The sequence below is a fragment of the Mustela erminea genome, chromosome 7 (assembly GCF_009829155.1).
Source record: "Mustela erminea isolate mMusErm1 chromosome 7, mMusErm1.Pri, whole genome shotgun sequence".
Classification (NCBI taxonomy): Eukaryota; Metazoa; Chordata; class Mammalia; order Carnivora; family Mustelidae; genus Mustela; species Mustela erminea.
The window spans coordinates 54,582,202-54,601,974 of record NC_045620.1 but is presented as its reverse complement, the minus strand read 5'-3'; the positions used below and the strand labels follow the sequence as shown (position 1 = coordinate 54,601,974).

The following is a 19,773-nucleotide window of genomic DNA, read 5'->3' as shown; positions in this document are numbered from 1 at the left end:
CCTGGGTGGCTCAGTTGTTAAGCGTTTGCCTTCGGCTCAGGTCATAGTCCAGGGTCCTGGGGTCGAGCCCTGCATCTGGCTCCCTGCTCACTGGGAAGCCGGCTTCTCCCTCTCCCACTCCCCCTGCTTGTGTTCCTTCTCTTGCTCTCTCTCTCTTTGTCAGATAAATAAATAAATAAAATCTTAAACAAAACAAAATTAACCAAAAAAACCTAATGATCAAATGATTTACCCTGACACTGACATTTAGAGATTTAGAGAGAATAATTATAAAGACTTGGACAAAAATCCACCCAATTCATCAGCTGTCATAATCCCTGGGTAGCAGGGTTATTTGAACATTCAATTTATATATTATATATGTGAAGATTTTTTATAATGAGCGTGCCCTGCATTTATAATCAGTAAAAGAAATACAAAACAGTTAAAAATGAGAGAAAGTGATGGGGCAAGCTGGCAGTAAGCCACAGGGCTGCTGGTTCCTCTGGTGAGTTGCGGTTACGAAGTTACTGAGAGAAGGGATGGTCTATCCTCATCTTCCCAGCCACCCAGTCACTGCTGCTTCCTTTTTTTTTTTTTTTTAAATAAGATTACATTTATTTGACAGACAGAGATTATAAGTAGTCAGAGAGGAAGGCAGAGAAAGAGGGAGAAGCAGACTCCCCGCTGAGCAGAGAGCCTGATGCGGGGCTCGATCCCAGGACCCTGAGATCATGATCAGAACGAAAGGCAGAGGCTTAACCCACTGAGCCACCCAGGTGCCCCTGTTTCCTCCTTTTAGAAAAGATAGACGTTTCTCTGTGAGGAAGTGAGGCCTTTTCCAGATACATACCTCCCTTTTGCAAATTTTCAGAAAAAAAATAACCTCTAAGCACGACGGAAGTGGCAAGATCTGTACTCACACGAATGCCCGACGAGGCATTGCACTTAGGGGACCCAATTAAGAACATGTAAATGTGATTTTTTCTGCCAGCAAGTGCAGAGCTCCTGTAGCCCGCAGGGCAAGGCAATGCAGCCCCCAAGTGGGAAGGGGAGGGCACTGTGCGTTTTCATCTGCTCGTTCTTACCGTTGACATTTTCTTCTACTTAAAATCCACAGGTTCATAAATAATCTGCTTTGATGAAGCAGTGAGAGAAATCTTGAGTCCGACAGGATAGTTTCTGCTTTATTTTTATTTTATTTTTAACTTTTTTTATGGAGCTATACTTCACATGCGATGTTGCATTAGTTTCAGGCCAGCAGCGCAGGCACTGGACGATTCTGTACATCCCTCAGCACTCGCCATGGTGAGCGGAGTCACCAGCTGTCACTGGGCAGTGTCACTGCAATATTACTGACGGTGTTCCCTGTGTTCTACTTCTCATTCATTTGACTTATTTATTTCATGACTGGAAGTTTATACCTTTTGTACCCCTTCTGTTCTCTGTTTTGGATATTAAAAATATATTTTGTCACATTCTTCCAATTTGCTATTACTCAAATTGAGCCCCTGTCTTCAAAAGGGGGTTTCTGGAAGGATCTTCACACTGGCTGCAGTAGAGTGGACGTATTCAATTCCACTGCCGTTGAACGTGCAGAGTGGGGAGACTGGCTCCATTCCCCCCCACCCCCGACCCAGTGTCTCTCAAGTTCTGGAAACAAGACCAAGTAATTCTCGTTGCTGCCTGTCGACTCAGGGTCTCACACTTCTGTGCTGTCAAGGATGAACAAATTAAAGTTTTTCTGTAATTTTCTATCAGACACAGGCAGCCTTGGGATATCCTTGGCCACTTCATTTCCCCTGACATTCAATTTCCCATCATCAGTCTTGCCTGCTTTTGCCTGCCTTCTCCACGAAAAGGGCCTTTGTGGGTGCTTTCGCTTGGGGGGGGGGGCGCAGTGCAAGGGACTGGGCGGCACCTGTGTTGAATTTCTTACCAGAGGTGATACATATTAAGACTGTAGAGACACTGCAGCATTGCTTTTTCCTTCAAGGGCATCTTTGGGCCTCTGCTTCTGTGAGCTCTTGCCCCGGCCTCTTACGTGCTCTTTCATTCTGTGAGTGTCTCAGACATGCACACGTACACGCACAGACATTACAATCATGATCACCTCCCTGGAAGTATAACATTTCAAAGGATTTTTCCTCCCTTTCTTCAGTATAAGTCCTTCATCATCTTCCTGCCTAGTAGTGCCCACATCTTTTCCCATTTTATCTGTAAATCCAGCCCTTTATCTGTGGGCCATTTGTCTTTTGGGATCAGGATTGCTTTAAGGATCAGACGGCGGATATCATAGACATGGCACTCCTTTGAAAAGTGATGAACAGTCTACAGGGGAACAGTGGGTTTGCATTGTTAGCTCATAATTTCCGCAGTCGGTGCTTCTTGCCTGGTGTTAGAACACAGTGAGGGTTCTCCTCCTGCTCTCCTTCATCGCATGTCTTGGGACTCCCGCCTAATCAGGAAATGTGGGAAGGTGAGAAAGCAGTCTAACTCATATTAAGCATGGTGTATACTTTCAGTCCTTCTTGGAATCTTATGATGTAAATAGGATTAACTTTCCTACCAATGAAGATACTACGGCTCAGGATAGGAAGGCCAAAGCCACAGAGCCAGAACATAGCAGGGTGTAAAAGGGTATAATAATTTCTCTGTGTTTTTTCTACTTATTCTGGACAAGGCTTCTCTAAGAGACCGGTAGTGCTACTTCTGTGATCCCACCTTATGGTGTATGCATATGTGTATTGAGGTGTTTCTCTAGTGGAGGCAACTTGACAGCTTCCCATGGTCTTTTCTCTTGACAGTAATCTTACCCAAGTATTTTTATTCTTGGGTTGGCTGGAAAGATTTTTTGCTGATGTAGGGAAGAAGAAGATTCTGCCTCTACCCTCTTAGGTTCAGTGGCTGGGGCCAGTGAATCAAACTGTTAAAAGACAAAGCAACTGGAGAAATAAAACAATTGTTTATTTATGCATGCAAAGTGTATACACATGGGAGAATTTGACTGATGAATACCTCAAAGGGGTGGTTAGAATTTGGAGCTTAGATATTATCTTAGGAAAAGGCAATAAATTTGTGGAGGGATGAAAGGATAAAAGAAAGGGGATTTGTGCTTCTTGGAGGTGGTAAGTCGTGGGAAGGTAAATATATGGGGAAACTAATGGAAGACAAGGGGCATTTTTTAGTAAGTTTTTTTGTTTTTGGGATTTTTTTTTCCTCATTTATTTATTTATTTCTATTCAGGGTAACAGTATTCATTGTTTTTGCACCACACCCAGTGCTCCATGCAATCCATGCCCTCCTTAATAGGCACCACCGGCTCCCCCAACCTCCCATCTCCCACCCCTTCAAAACCCTCAGATTATTTTTCAGAGTCCATAGTCTCTCATGGTTCACCTCCCCTTCCAATTTACCCCAACTCCTTTCTCCTCTCTAACACCCCTTGTCCTCCATGATATTTGTTATGCTCCACAAATAAGTGAAACCATATGATAATTGACTCTCTCTGCTTGACTTATTTCACTCAGCATAATCTCTTCCAGTCCCGTCCACGTTGCTACAAAAGTTGGGTATTCATCCTTTCTGATGGAGGCATAATACTCCATAGTGTATATGGACCACATCTTCCTTATCCATTCGTCCATTGAAGGGCATCTTCGTTCTTTCCACAGTTTGGTGACTGTGGCCATTGCTGTTATAAACATAAGGGTCCAGATGGCCCTTCTTTTCACGACATCTGTATCTTTGGGGTAAATAGCCAGTAGTGCAATTGCAGGGTCATAGGGAAGCTCTATTTTTAATTTCTTGCAGAATCTCCACACTGTTCTACAAAGAGGCTGCACCAACTTGCATTCCCACCAACAGTGTAAGAGGGTTACCCTTTCTCCACATCCTCTCCAACACACGTTGTTTTCTGTCTTGGAGAATTTTCAGACAAATATCACTAATGAATATGGATGCTAAGATTCTCAACAAGATTCTAGCAAACAGGATCCAACAGCACTTTAAAAAGATTATTTACCATGACCAGGTGGGATTCATCCCTGGGTTACAAGGATGGTTCAACATTCACAAATCAATCAATGTGATAGAACAAATCAATAAGAGAAGAGAGAAGAGCTACATGGTCCTCTCAATTGATGCAGAAAAAGCATTTGACAAAATCCAGCATCCATTCCTGATTAAAATGCTTCAAAGTATAGGGATAGAGGGAACATTCCTGAACTTCATAAAATCTATCTATGAAAGACCCACAGCAAATATCATCCTCAATGGGAAAAAGCTCACAGCCTTCCTGTTGAGATCAGGATCACGACAAGGATGCCCACTCTCACCACTCTTGTTCAACATAGTATTAGAAGTCCTAGCAACAGCAATCAGACAACAAAGAGAAATAAAAGGTATCCAAATTGGCAATGAAGAAGTCAAACTCTCTCTCTTCGCAGATGACATGATTCTTTATATGGAAAACCCAAAAGACTCCACCCTCAAACTACTAGAACTCATACAGCAAATCAGTAACATGGCAGGATACAAAGTCAATGTACAGAAATCAGTGGCTTTCTTATTCACTAAAAATAAAACTACAGAAAGGGAAATTAGAGAATCGATTCCATTTACCATAGCACCAAGAACCATAAGATACCTGGGAATAAACCTAACCAAAGAGGTAAAGGATCTGTACATGAGGAACTACAGAACACTCATGAAAGAAATTGAAGAAGACACAAAAAGATGGAAGACCATCCCATGATCATGGATTGGAAGAATAAACATTGTTAAAATGTCTATACTGCCTAGAGCAATCTATACTTTAAATGCCATTCCAATCAAAATTCCACCAGTATTTTTCAAAGAGCTGGATTTTTTTTATTATTATTATTATGAATCCAACTCTGTGCCAGCTTTCTGTCTCCAATACTAATGGCTATTCTCCTCTTGAGGGAAAGAGGAAAAGGAACACCTTCACAAAGGGAAATTTATGCCCTGCTTTTAGGTGGGAAGAGGGAGGATAGAGAGTTTTCCTTGTGTCCGCCATTTCTCAACTGCCTTCAGCTCAAGATAATCCTTATGCCAAAGTGATGTATTTTGAGGCAGCATGTTCTAATCCCCTTCACTGCTTCTCAAATTCTGAAAAGGGAGAAAGAGCCTAAGTAATACTGAGGGTGCTGAGGGCCCTTAAGCCACAGAATGTTTTGCAAGCCCATGGCATGAGATACCAGCACAGCATAAAAAGGACAACAGGTTGACACCCTCTATATTCATGAGGGCTTTATTTTAAAGCTGCTATTATGAAAGTATTACTTGGAAATTAACCAAAGTAATGTTTTGTTAATAATGTGTTCTGATAGAAACATGTAGGTTTTCCTGATCAAAGTAAATATTCTGACTTTGTATGTTCCCTTAAGGGACCTGGGAATTCTAAAGTATATGATATACTACATTTACATGTGATACAAATATTTTTTCAAATATTTTGGTCATTTAATGTGCTTTTAAAAAATATTCTCTTTTCCTTTTTTTTAAGATTTTATTTATTTATTTGAAGAGAGCGAGATCACAAGCAGGCAGAGAGGCAGGCAGAGGGAGAGGAGGAAGCAGGCCCCCTGAGCAGAGAGCCCAATGCGAGGGGTTTGATCCCAGGACCCTGAGATCATGAAGTGAGCTGAAGGCAGAGGCTTAACCCACTGAGCCACCCAGGCACCCCCCAAAATATTTTCACCCTGTACTTCATTAGGTACATTATGTATGATCCCTCTCCCCAGAAAAGAAGAAAGAAAAATTCAGCTTAGATTTTCTTTGCTCCTTCTCTTTCTCAAAGGCTTAATTATAAATGCTTAGTGGAGAAGCAATTGATTTAAATATTAACATACAAAGAACATGTACTAAAAGAGACAATTATGTCAAGATCAACTAACCAGAATTCTCCATTAATGAGACATTAAAGTATACTCTGCTTTTTTGACAAAAAATGTTATCTTGTAAGAAAAGATTTTGAGAGCAAGACATTGAGAAGAAAAATTCAGAATATGATATGGACTAATGACCACAGCAGGCCCTGACTATTGGTATCCTCTTATCTATTTCAAATTCCCTGATGATGACCAGAATCACTTTGTCTTTTTCCTACCTTGGACTATAAACTCCTTGGCCCTGGGATGTGTGAAGTCCTGTAGACCCAAGCCACAGCACAGTGTCTGGCTCACAGTAGGTTTTAGGAATGAATTCGTAGCAAAAATGACCCAGAGATCCTGATTCTCATTCACCTAAAAAAGATAAGTCAGTTCTGTAAGTTACCAGCTTGACTGGTAGGTAGGTGGGAAGGGAGATGAGCATATCCCAGTAAGGAAAACAGTCACCAATCATACTGCACCGGGGTGGGAGTCCCAGGGACCATGAGGGCCTGATGCTCTCCTCTATCTTCCCTGATTACACCAATGGCTCTTAGCCATTTTCTACCTTCAGTGCCAAGGGCTCTCCCTACCTCTGGGAGAATGTCATGGCTCCTGATGGCAGTGGGTCTCCATGAGGAATGGGGTTCATTTGCGTATGCACTTTGGGGGGATTCTCTTGCAGTAAAAGCAGCCATTAAATACTCAAGCTTTGGACTTGAAGTGCAAAGCTCTGCTCTGCTAACTACCAGCTTGTTAGCTTGTTTAGGTTTCAATTAACCTTTCTGTGCCTGTTTGTCAACAGGGAAATGGCAGTAGTAACTGTGAATACTGTTGACCCTGGGGCAACATGGGCTTAACTGCTTAGGTCCACTTACTGTGGATTTTTTTGCCCCCAAAATACAATACATTACTGTTTTTTTCCCCCTTATAAATTTCTCTATAAGATGTTCTTTTCTCTGGCTTACTTTATTATAAGAATACAGTTATATACATATACAAAATATGTGTCAGTCAGCTGTTTCTGTGATCGGTAAGGCTTCCGGTCAACAGTAGGGTGTTAGCAATTAAATTTCAGGGAGTCAAAAGTTATTCATAAATTTTTGACTATTCAAAAATTATGACTGGCACCTCTAACCTCTGAGTTGTTCAAAGGTCACTTATTCACCACAATGCTAGTGTATAGATAAAAGAGACTATAGCTTCCAAAGTGCCTGACAAACACATACGTGTTGATTTCCACGTCTACTTAAGGAATCATTCCTACACACTGACTATCAACATAACGATCATTGATTTCCCCCCTCAGCTAATCCTCGGTGACTGGACAGCCCTGGTGAGTAGTTCTTGCAGCAGGGTCTCAGATGCTCCAATGAGCATATTGTTACTAAACATCTGATCACATTTTGGGTTTGTTCCTTTGGCTGCATTTTTAGACAGTCTTTCTAAGCTGAAACTCACCACCATTCTAAAAGCTGCTTTCCAAAATTTTGTCTGATTAATCCTCTAACCAGAGACCCTCAGCTTTAATGAATCCTTACTGTATTCTCTATTTTTCCTTTATCTAAAGTAGAGAGTATTCTACAGGGAAATGTGAAAAAATAATGTAAAATCAAGGCATAACATCTATTACACTCTCTCTGAGACTGAGCAGGAGTGATTAGCAGCATGTATCAGGCTGAGCAGTAGACTTGGATCCAGGTGACAGTGGGGACCACTGCCCACCCCACAGACCTGCGCAGTGGGAGGATCTAACAGATGGCCCCATCCATCTCCCTACCCAGAGTAAGAACATCCTTTGATCCATAGCACTTCCTGATTCTAGATATGTTCATTTCCTTCCGTCTTAACTTTATCTTTGGACCAATTCCTTCAAAGAGAGCTGAGTGTTTCTGCCCCAAAGTCAGATGAAACTCCTTGTTTCTTGTGTTTAGATGAATAAAAAGGGCAAATGTAATTTAAAGAACTGTTGACCTTCTTTGTTGTTTGCACAAATTATTTTCATCTTTCTGTATGCTTGCAGCTAAAGTGGTATTTAAAAAAAAAAAAGAAAAAGGCAAGAACTATATTTTTTATCTCACTGGAGTATCCCCATTGCAATACTTCATGTATTTGCCTGCCGAGAAAATGCACTACAGTTCTTCATGAGAGGAATGAAGATTTATATGCTTTGTCTTTTTCCTGTGCACACCAATTCCAGCTCATGGCTTCAATAAGCTACAATAGTTAGAAGGTTTAGAAATGGTCAGCTGGAGGCAACAGATGATTTCTGAATTCAATCAAAAGATGAGCCAGTCGGAGGTGCTTAGAGCTTTCCAAAGCCTGTACACGCTTCCCTACGTTGTGCTGAGCTGATGGAATAATTTCTCTCAAACCTAGTAGTCCTCCTGAAGACGTATGCTCTGAAGAGCCCCAAAACCCATTCATAATGCATTATGGGGCTAACTTATAACTCAAGCCCTGCTTCTAAGACCTGTCAGTCAGGTGTAATGGCATGGTGCCTGGGGACTCAGGATGAAGTCAGCACAAGGCTTTAGTTCATAATCATAAGATGCCATCAACTTGCTTTGTTTTTGTGTCAGTGGTTTGATAATCAGGTTTTTTTGTTCCAAGTGGTGCTCTCATGGAGAAACGGGCAATCAATCATTTTGTCTGCTTTCTTGTCTGACACCTATTGGTACCTTGAATATGCAATTTCCTTGAATAGCCCCGTATCTAGACACAGAGACTAGTTGCCTGGGCTTTCATGCTCCCTGAGTATTTGCAGATCTGTCGGGCTTGATGGATCAAAAGGACGGTGTGAAGAGACAGGGGAGGGCTGAGTCCACTTTGCAAGTCAGGGGGATCAGGTCACAAAGAGGGGGAATGTTGCTCTGATAGTGAAGGTGAGTGAGTGGTGTGAGTTCCTCATATTTCAGTGAGGTTGTTGATGACTTATTCATGCCTTCAGTAAGCTAGGTAGTTCACTATTGTTCATCATGCAGAACATATTGAACCTATAAAGATTTATCAAGTCCAGTTTAGTTTGATGAACATTTATTGTGTATCTGATATATGCAAATGTTCTTTAGGCTTCCAGACAGGAATTCAGTGATGATGAGAAAGCAGAACTCACTCTCAGGTTGCCCTCTGCCCAGATAGTGGAATAGATTTGTGTGTACACCTGAAGTAGGAGGTGTAAAGCCTCATGAAAGGGCATGAAGAGTTGGAGAGGAAAGAGCTCACGTAGGACCAGAATAACTCTATGAGGAGATAAAATTTCAAATACAGTGATGGATACACAGCCTTGCACAGTGACCGACATGCCACACTGTACAGTGACCTACATACCACACTGCAGTTTGATCTACACCCCACACTGTATGGTGAAATAAGCACCATACTGCACAGTGACTTACACACTAAATGGTGATGACCTACACTGTTACAGAAAATGTCAGAAAATGCCCTGTCTTGATGGGAGGGTGAACGTTAGAAAGATGTAATTGTCTAACTTTGCATATAAAAATAATTTACTTCTATTCGCTTCTGAGTTTCCTTCTTCCCTTTTCTTGCAAATGATGCAGATGACTCTTAATCCTTTATTTAAATTGGCTGGAAAAAAATGAAATTACATTTCAGCTGAGATTTTGTTTTCCCAGGAAAGGGAATAAAATGGGGAATGCAGTACATATTTTAATGGAGACTCATTTCTGAAAGTGGCTTGAACTCTCCATATTAAGCTTTCAGATAAAGTTTTGGTTGGCATTTGAAGTTTGCGGTTTGTGTGGAAAACTTTAAACTGAGTGGGCCAGAATTTTACTTTCCCTTTACCACAACTTTTTATAGCTGGAACGCACTGTTTATTCAGACCTGTGCTCTGCTGCCATGTTTGCTATTTTTAAAATCACATCTAATTACATTTTCATCCTTTTTATATCCTACATTTTAAAACTATAAAATGTGGTTTGATTTTATGGGGCTTTAAATGCTATATAGATAGAGGATGACTATAAAATATGAAGACTGTTGTTTTGGAGAAGTTTATAAAAATTATGGCAATTAATTATCCTTAAATCACAAAAGCCTCATCCTCATCAGAAAGTATTTTTAGGGGCACCTGGGTGGCCTAGTCATTAAGCATCTGCCTTCAGCTCGGGTCATGATCTCAGGGTCCTGGGATCGAGCCCCATATCAGGCTCTCTGCTCGGTGGGAAGCCTGCTTCTCCCTCTCCCTACCTGCTTGTGTTCCCTCTTTTGCTGTCTCTCTCTGTCAAATAAATACATAAAATCTTTAAAAAGAAAGAAAGAAAGAAAGAAAGAAAGAAAGAAAGAAAGAAAGAAAGAAAAGAAAAGAATAGAAGTTATTTTTAGAGATGTCATGTATGCCCCCTACTCAGTACTGGACACCAGGAGTTTGGAACTGCCCTCAAGGATATTATCCTCCATTTCAAGATACAAGAAAGAAAATGATGTGGCTCCAGGCTTCCTATGACATGAGTGACAGGAGCAGAGTAGGGGAGGTGAGAGAGGCAGACAGGCCACTGCGCTGGCAGGGGTGGTGATACAGCATGTGTTGGGGCAGGAAAATGGGAAATTCCCAAACCTTCGTCTTGATTTTGCTGTGAACCCTAAAGTTCTCTTAAAAAACAAACAAACAAATGAACAAACAAACAAATCCCATCTTTAAAAAAAAACAATTTCACAAAAAGTTTCCATGATTCACAACCACCCATTGCCCTTCCAGGAGATCTTCAAGTCACTAATTCCTTCTTTCCTTCCAGAGGATATCATGTACACATGTAAGCACTGTCCCCTCTTCCCTTCCAACATAAAGATAGAATGCTCTACCCATTACTTGACAATTGGCTTTTAAAAAATCGTTTATTTTTATTTCATATACTTGAAGATAATGTGAATATTAGTTTAAATAAAGTCTTCAATCTTTTTTAATTTTTTTGAGGAGTGGGTGTTTGCACATTATTTCATAGCACGGATAACCCAAACTGAAAATATATTTAACCATCCTCCCTTTGAAGAGAATATAGGCTGTTTAAAATCTTTGATAGTAGAAACCACACAGCAAAGGCTATTATTTGAAACATGTACAATGATATCCAGAGGACTATTTTGTTGTAGTTGGGTTGTTGTTTTTCCTAAACAGGTCAGATAACATCATGACCCTCAGCTCACTCAATCCATTTCCTGTTTTATTTTATTTTTTAAAATATTTTATTTATTTATTTGACAGACAGAGATCACAAGTAGGCAGAGAGGCAGGCAGAGAGAGAGGAGGAAGCAGGCTCCCTGCTGAGCAGAGAGCCCAATGCGGGGCTCGATCCCAGGATCATGGGATCATGACCTGAGCCGAAGGCAGAGGCTTTAACCCACTGAGCCACCCAGGTGCCCCCCATTGCCTGTTTTAGAAAGACAATTATCACATGATCTCCTGATATGAGAAATCTGAGAGGCAAAGTCGGGGGTTTGGGGGTTAGGGAAGGAAAAAATGAAACAAGATGGGATCAGGAGGGAGACAAACCATAAGAGACTCTTAATTTCACAAAACAAACTGAGGGTTGGGGGGTGGTAGAGGGATTGGGAGAGGGTGGTTGGTTTATGGACATTGGGGAGGGTATGTGCTATGGTGAGTGCTGTGAAGTGTGTAAGCCTGAGGATTCACAGACCTATACCCCTGGGGCTAATGATACATTATATGTTAAATAAAAAAAAAACAAATCTCAATTCCTAAAGCAAGACTTGGTGCTCAGCGGCTCCCCCACTCCCACCCCAAGGTATCTCTCCCCAGCTCCATGTTCTGGCTTCTGCAGTCTGGCCATCACGGCTTCATAGACTCTCCCAGCTCTGAGCCTTTGCTGTCATTGCCACTCAGCCAGCTGCAATGCCTTCCATCAGCAACCCCCCCTTTCTCCAGGCTCAAACGGAATCCTTAGTCTTTAAAATAGCAATCACCTTATCTGTGGAGGTTTCCCTGAACCCCACAAGCAGAATTAAAAGCCTTTCCCTCTGCTTTGTACCTCTGTTTCCATGACTGCCATTTTCTTTGTGTGTTGTGGAGAGCCCTTTGTAGGTCTGTTCTTCCAGGGCAGGCCCTGGGTTTGCTATTTTTACTCCTCTCTGTGCTGCCACTGTGACTGGTGTACAGTGGTCACACAGAAAGTATGTGTGTTGAAAGCAGAATGGATATGGTTTCCGTGCTCCTTTCTCCACTGTCATACTTGCCCTGCATTAGGTTAAGGTTCCTGTGCTCACAACAGGTTAATACTATGGAAAGCAAGCACTCAAAAGCTCTGTCTGGAGAGAACTTTGGCTTTGTGTCAGAGTCACCTTATGTCTATAGATGACTTAGTGTCCCTTATTGTTCATCATGGGCCACTTATTTTCAGTTCCTTCATCTGCTGTATGTCTGAGCTACCTTTGCTTCCTGCTGCTCTATTTTAATCTTTCCTGCCTAGAAATCATACCTGCTGTTTGCCCTGACCAGTGACTCCCAGCTACCCTCTTCCTTATCTGCCTAGAATTTGAACCCTTTCTTCACCTTAGTTCTTCTAGATTTATGTTTTCTCATTACGACATGCCTCTTCTAGTTCTGAAATGTATAGCTTTCCAAAGTTGTCTTCCATTTACCAGGATAAGTCATTTTCGGAAGTCTGATCTTCATTTGGATCTTCAAGATGATAATTTCTCTTTCTATTTGTATTCCTTGTGAATTAGCAGAGATTGGTGTAGCTAATGGACAGAATGCTTGGATGGTTCTCAGCCCCACTGTCTAGATCTATAGCTGGATGGCAGGGATATTTGCCCAGTTTCTAGTCTAATCTCTAATGTGAGATCTGCAGTTTCCATGCATGAGTAAGTTGGGGTTAAAGGATCCCCCCTAAAGTCCCTGGAACTCTCAAATTTTGTACAGAAAGAGTTCTCCAAAATCTACTCTTCTCAATATGTGTTGCTACCAGGATTCACCATTGTTTCCACTGCTATGCTATATGTGCTAAAGTTAGACTTCTCCTAGATCAGAGCCCTACCACTGGTCTCCTATAGTTCTGGCCCAGTTTTTTTTTTTTTTTTTCCTGGATTGTGTTCTTTGAGTAGAGAAAGTAGGTTAATGTGGGGAGTCACGAGAGGAACACAGTGGTTCACAGGTGCGAGGAAGACAAGGAAAGCATTTTGACACCATCATCCACTCACGGACCTCAGCGTCTTCAATGGACACAGAAAACAAAACAAACAAACAAACAAAAAAACAGCCTTAATGAAATAGGAGCAGAATGTTACAGGGAGAATAGATTAGGAAAAAAGTTATAAAGAAGGAGGTTTTGAAGGATGAGTGTAAACTGAAAAGTGGAATCATAAAGTGTCTTACATTGGTTACACTAATGAGCACAAATGAATCCATGGAAAATTAAATCACTAATATGGTGAACACAGACAAAAAAATCTTTCAGTTTTCCTATACAAAAAGCGAACCCATGGCACATTCTACTTTGGATGACATGTTGGCAGTTTCTTATTAAGCTAAACATAGTCTTGTCATAGAATCCAGCATTTGTACTCCTAGACATTTGCCAAATGAGTTGAAATTTTATGTCCACACAAAACTGGCATTCAAATGTTTAGAGAAGTTTGGTCAATCACCAAAAATGGATACAACTATGATGTCCTTTGATGGGTGGATGAATAAACACACTGTGGTACAGGCAATGGATTACTATTCAATAATAAAAATAAATGAGCTATTAAGCCATGAAAAGATATGAAATTAAATTCATGCTCAGTGAAAGAAGCCAGGCTGAAACTGCTTCATACTGTGTAATTCTAAGTGTATAATATTTTGGAAAAAAAGCAGAACTAAAGAAGCAATGAGAAGATCAAGGGTGGCCAGGGGCTTGAGGGGAAGAGGTAAAGGTTGAAGAGATGAAGCACAGAACATTTTTAGGGAAGCAAATAATTCTGTGTGATACAGTGATTGTGAATATGTAACATTACACATTTTTCAAAACCTGTAGAACTTTACAGAACAAAGAATGAAGTGAAGCTTAATACATGCAGAGTAAAAAATAAAAATCATCCCCAGGAAGGAATGTAGACTGCGGGGAAAACAATCTTACTTCATTTTAAAAATGCATGAAACAACCTCACTGAAGGAGAGAATGCTACTTGCTGTCTCTCTTGGATCACTTGCTCTAGGAAAAAACAGTTGCTGTATCATTGAAGACATTTCAAGCAGCGCTATGGAGAAATACACCTGATAAGGCTGGGATCTTCTGACAATAGTTGTTTTGAAGCTGTATATGGAAGACCCACAGCAAATATTAATCCTCAATGAGGAAAACAGGGAGGTTTTTCCCCTAAGGTCTGGAAAAGAACAGGAATGTCCACTCTCAGCACTGTTCTTCAACATAGTACTGGAAATCCTAGCCTCAGCAATCAGACAACAAAAAGAAATAAAAAGCATCTAAATTGGCAATGAAGAAGCCAAACGTTCACTCTTCACAGACAACAAGATATTCTTTTTTTTTTTTCAACATGATATTCTATGTAGAGAACTCAAAATACTCCACCAGCAAATTGCTAGAATAGGAATTCAGCAAAGTCACAGAATTATAAAATCAACACACAGAAGTCTGTTGCATTTCTATACACTAACAATGAAGCAGAAGAATGAGAAATCAAGGAACTGATCCCATTTACAATTGCACCAAAACTCATAAGATGCCTAGGAATAAACCTAACCAAAGAGTGAAGGATCTATACTCTGAAAACTATAGAACACCTATAGAAGAAATTGAGGAAGACACAAAGAAATGGAAAAACATTCCATGCTCATGCATTGGAAGAAAAAATATTTTTAAAATGTCTATGCTACTCAAAGCAATGTACATATTCAATGTAATCCCTATCAAGATAGCACCCAGAATTTTTCATAGAGATAGAACAAACATTTCTAAAATTTGTATGGAACTAGAAAAGACTTCATATAACTAAAGGGATGTTAAAAAAGAAAACCAAAGCTGGAGGTGTCACAATGCCTGACTTCAAGCTCTATTACAAAGCTGTAATCATCAAGACAGTATGTTACTGGCACAAACACAGACACAGAGATCAATGGACCAGAACAGAGACCCCAGAAATGGGCCCTCAACTCTTTAGTCAACTAATATTTGACAAACTAGGAAGAAATATCCAGTGGAAAAAAAGATAGTCTCTCCAATAAATGGTGCTGGAAAAACTGGACAGCACCAGTAGAATGAAACTGGACCATTTCCTCATACCATATACAAAAATATACTAAAAACACCTAAATGTGAGATAAAATCCCAGAAGAGAACACAGGCAGCAACCTCTGACCTTGGCCATAGGAAGTTCTTGCTTAGATGTGTCTCCAAAAGCAAGGGAAACAGAGGCAAAAATGAACTATTGGGATTTCATCAAGATAGAAAGCTTTTGCCCAACAAAATAAACAGTCAACAAAACCTAAAGACAACTGACAGAATGGGAGAAGATATTTGCAAACGTCTTATCAGATAAATGATTGGTATGCAAAATCTATAAAGAAGTTATCAAACTCACCACCCAAAGATCAAATAATCCAATCAAGCAATGGGCAGAGGAGGTGAACAGACATTTCTCATCCAAATGGCCAACAGACGGAATAAAAAAATCCTCGATATCACTTGACATCAGGGAAATACAAATCAAAACCACAGTGAGATACCACCTCACACCAGTTAGAATGGCTAAAATTAACAAGGGATTTAATCAGGGAATGACAGGTGTTGGTGAGGATGCAGAGAAAGTGAACCCTCGTACACTGTTGGGAATGCAAGCTGGTGCAGCCACTCTGGAAAACAGTATGGAGGTTCCTCAAAAAGTTGAAAAAAGAGCTACGCTATGATCCAGCAAACATACTACGGTATTTACCCCAAAGATAAAAATGCAGTGATCTGAAGGGGCACCTACATTCCAATGTTTACAGAAGCAGTATCCATAGTAACCAAACTATGGAAAGAGCTCAGATGTCCATGGACAGATGAATGTATAAAGAAGATGCGGTATATATATATATATATATATATATGGTAGAATATTACTTAGCCATCAAGAAGAATGAAATCTTGCCATGTGCAACAATGTGGATGGAACGAGCAAAGTAAATCAGTCAAAAAAAGACAAATAACATATGACTTCACTCATATGTGGAATTTAAGAAACAATGTAAATGAATATAGGGGACAGGAAGGAAAAATAAGATAAGAAATAAAAAAGAAAGGAAAGCAAACCATAAGAGACTCTTAACTCTAGGAAACAAACTGAGGGTTGCTGGAGGGGTCGTGGGTGGGGGGAGTGGGGTAACTGGGTGGTGGACATTAAGGAGGGCACTTGATGTAATAAGCACTGGGTGTTACACCCAACTGATGAATCACTAAATTCTACCCCTGAAACTAATAAATTAAATTTAAATAAAAACATTTTAAAAATAAATTTTACGTGACAAAAAAAGTAGTCATTTTGAAAATAGATCTTCTAGCTTTCAAATAATTGCAACCTTGGCCAACCTGGTGGAACAGAAACAACCAGTTAAGCTCCTTTCAAATTCCCAACTCACAGAAACTGTCAGATAATAAATGTGTTAAGCATCTAAAAGACACAGAAAAAGAAGGAGGGGACTGAGGGAGAGGAAGAGAGAGACAGAAGGAGGTAGGGAGCAGGGGATGGAGAGAGAGAGGAAAAGAGATGAAGCTTTTGAGGAAGAAGTTGATAGATATGGAGGAAGGACCATGGAATTCCAATCTAGAAAAGAGAATAAATACATAAAAATAGAAACCTTCTTGAACTTTAAAAGTATTCAAATACACTGATTCAAAAAGTTGGCCATATTTTGAACAAAAAAAAAGGGGGGGGGAATTTCAAGTTTAACCCAAAAGAGAAAGTTAAAAGAGAGAGAGAGAGAGATTGAGAGAACGTCATGCAGGAATCCCAGCAGCCAGAAAACACAACAAAACGAAAACAAAAGGAAACATGTTATTTCTAAGAAATCTGCATGACCTCAGATATTTACTCTGCTATACTAAATTACAGCAGAAAAGAAAAGAAAAAAATAATAGTAGGAGGAGTGATGTCAGCAAAATGGCCAAATATCAAGTAACAATAATTTGACATCCTTCCACAAACAAAGGTGCTTCGGTGAGATCTGGAGGACCAAGTAGGAATTTGGAAACCTTGGTGCAGTCCAAGACTGAAGAAGGCCATTTTGAGAAGGCAAGGCTCGCAGCCACACCACAGACTGACTACATGTGGTCTGGTTACAGAAAAGGGAACACCACACCCCTGGGAACTTTGCCACAGCCCACTTTGGCTGTGGGTCTGTAAATTCTTTCTTCTCTACTCCTTGGAATGTATTTTTAGGAAGTAGTCTCAAATTTAAGTTCCATTGGCATTATCGCACAACATTAGGGAATATCCTTAAAATTAGAACGAGTAATGCCCTTGTAATGATGAGCTCTAAGATTGATGAAGAGGATGGTTTGCTAATGAAATGGAAAGTAGATTAAGTAAAATGTCACATTAATTAGAAGAATGCAAGATGATGTAGAAAGACGCAGCTATATTTATTTTTAGGTGCTTTAAAAATCAACCTGATAGTAACATGTCAAAATCATACAGGTGGTCATTTTTAAGACAGTGGGATATAAGGTGATAATATAAGTTAAGGAACAGGCTAAATTTCTCTAACAAAGAAGCCAAAAATTCAGTTGTTCAACAAAACAGAAGAGTAATAAAAGCTGGAATGCTCCAGGTGGCTGTGAGAAGTTGTCCTGAGTTAGATATTTCCACAGACAACCCAGAATTTGCTCCATATCACTATTTTGTCCTCAGTTCTTGATCATATCCTTCCTAGTTAGATGGATCGCAACACTTCCTTCTCTGCAGATTAGAAAGAAATGCCAAGAGATTCCCCAAAGGATGTGAAAATTTCAGACCTATTTATTTCTCTGATTATAGGTTTTGGCTTTCAGATCAAACCTTAGGTTCCTTTCTAAAATTTTAAATCATTGGTGGGTTTTAAAATGTTGCTAATTACCAGAGACAAAAAAAAATAAACAAAAAGAAAGAAAAAGAAGTCAAAGTATTGAAAATATTAAAAGTGAGCAATGTGCTTGCAAAAAAAGTGTTTTAAACTGAAATTCTCAGCTAATGACAATGACAATGTGGGTGTTATGTAGTTGACTATTTTAACTGACAAACACATATGATGCAGTGGCACATGAAACACAAGAAGACAGATGAAATATGAAAGCTATTGAATGGAAAACCTGGGCATGAATAGGATGGTTTTATAACTGGTAGAAAATGTCCACTTAGGGACAAGATAATTGCTCTGTCAATCCAGATCCTGCGGATTTAATAGTCTACTTGGGTATTTTTGTTGCCGTGATATTCCTACCCCTAGGATTATGGCAATGACTTTTGAGTAAATAGAACCAGTTAATAATTTTATATTAGAGGTCACTAATGGCAGCGATTTATGGACATAACATTGCCTCAAGCTTAAAATGAGTGAATAATAAAGCTAATAATAATGGCTAATGCTATGGGTCAGGGATATTTGAAAAGCATTACCTATGTCAATTAAATCCTCACAACAGTCCTCTGAGAGAGGTACTATTATTATCCACATCTTATAGATGAAAAAGAAAATCACTGTTAAATTGCTTTAATAATCTTTCTAGGTTCATGTGTGTTTTAGAAACACAGTGAGGGTGTGTTTGTGTGTGTGTGTGTGCTCCTGTTACAGAATATTAGCAGAAAGCAGATTGCAAGAAGAAGCAAATATAGTTGACCCTTGAACAACAGGGGAATGAGGGGCATGGAACGTAATCAAATAAATGTCTGAATATAATTTTTGACCCTCCACAAGCTTAACTGCTAATAGACTACTGTTGACTAAAGCCTTACTGATAAAATAAACAGTAGATCAACATACATTTTGTATATTATATATATTATATACCATGTTCTTTTTTTTAAATTGTGTTATGCTAGTCACCACACAATACATCATAAGCTTTTGATGTAGGGTTCCCAGATTCATTGTTGACATGTAACACCCAATGCTCCATGCAATGCGAGCCCTCCTTATGCCCACCACCAGGCTCACCCATCCCCCACACCCCTAAAACCCTCAGTTTGTTTCTCAGCGTCCACAGTCTGTCATGGTTCATCTCCCCCTCTGATTTCTACCTCCCTTCACTTTCCCTTTCCTTCTCCTAATGTCTTCCATGTTATTCCTTATGTTCCACAATTAAGTAAAACCATATGATAATTGACTTTCTCTGCTTGACATATTTCACTCAGCATCATCTCCTCCAGTCCCATCCATGTTGCTACAAAAGTAAGGTATTCATCCTTTCTGATGGCTGCACAACATTCCATTGTATATACTTTATTCTTATAATAAAGTAAGCTAGATGGCTTCTTGGCCTTTTGGCTAACGTCAAGGGTAGTGTCTGTTCTTATAAGTTTAATATCTGAAAAGCCTTCAATCTAAGGACAATATACTACCTGAATTTTTGGAACAAGGAGATAGAATTGGAGTTTATTACTCTGTCTGCCCTATACATTGACCTGGTATTGCAATTCTTTTGGGAATGGTGCACCTTCATGGGGGATTTTAAAAAATGAATAAATAAGCTAGAGATAAAATAAAATGTTATTTACTGTACTGTCCTATCTTTAGCTCTATCGTAAATTTACATCAGCTGTATGTAAGATGAATCATCTATTAGTACCTGCATCAGTATTGTCTTAGTATGATACAAAACACCATAGATGGCGCAGGTATTATTAGTACTGGGCATCAAAAATGCAAAGATAATGTACATTATTTGTGTGCCTAAATTTT

At 39.7% G+C, this 19,773-nt stretch overlaps 1 non-coding gene across 1 annotated transcript; it reads left to right on the top strand.

Annotated features, from left to right (window-relative positions):
• Positions 1-19,339: 19,339 nt before the first annotated feature.
• LOC116596702 lies at positions 19,340-19,533 on the top strand. Its single transcript, XR_004288283.1, has one exon. It is a non-coding gene; the product is annotated as a U2 spliceosomal RNA (small nuclear RNA).
• The last annotated feature ends 240 nt before the right edge of the window (positions 19,534-19,773 follow it).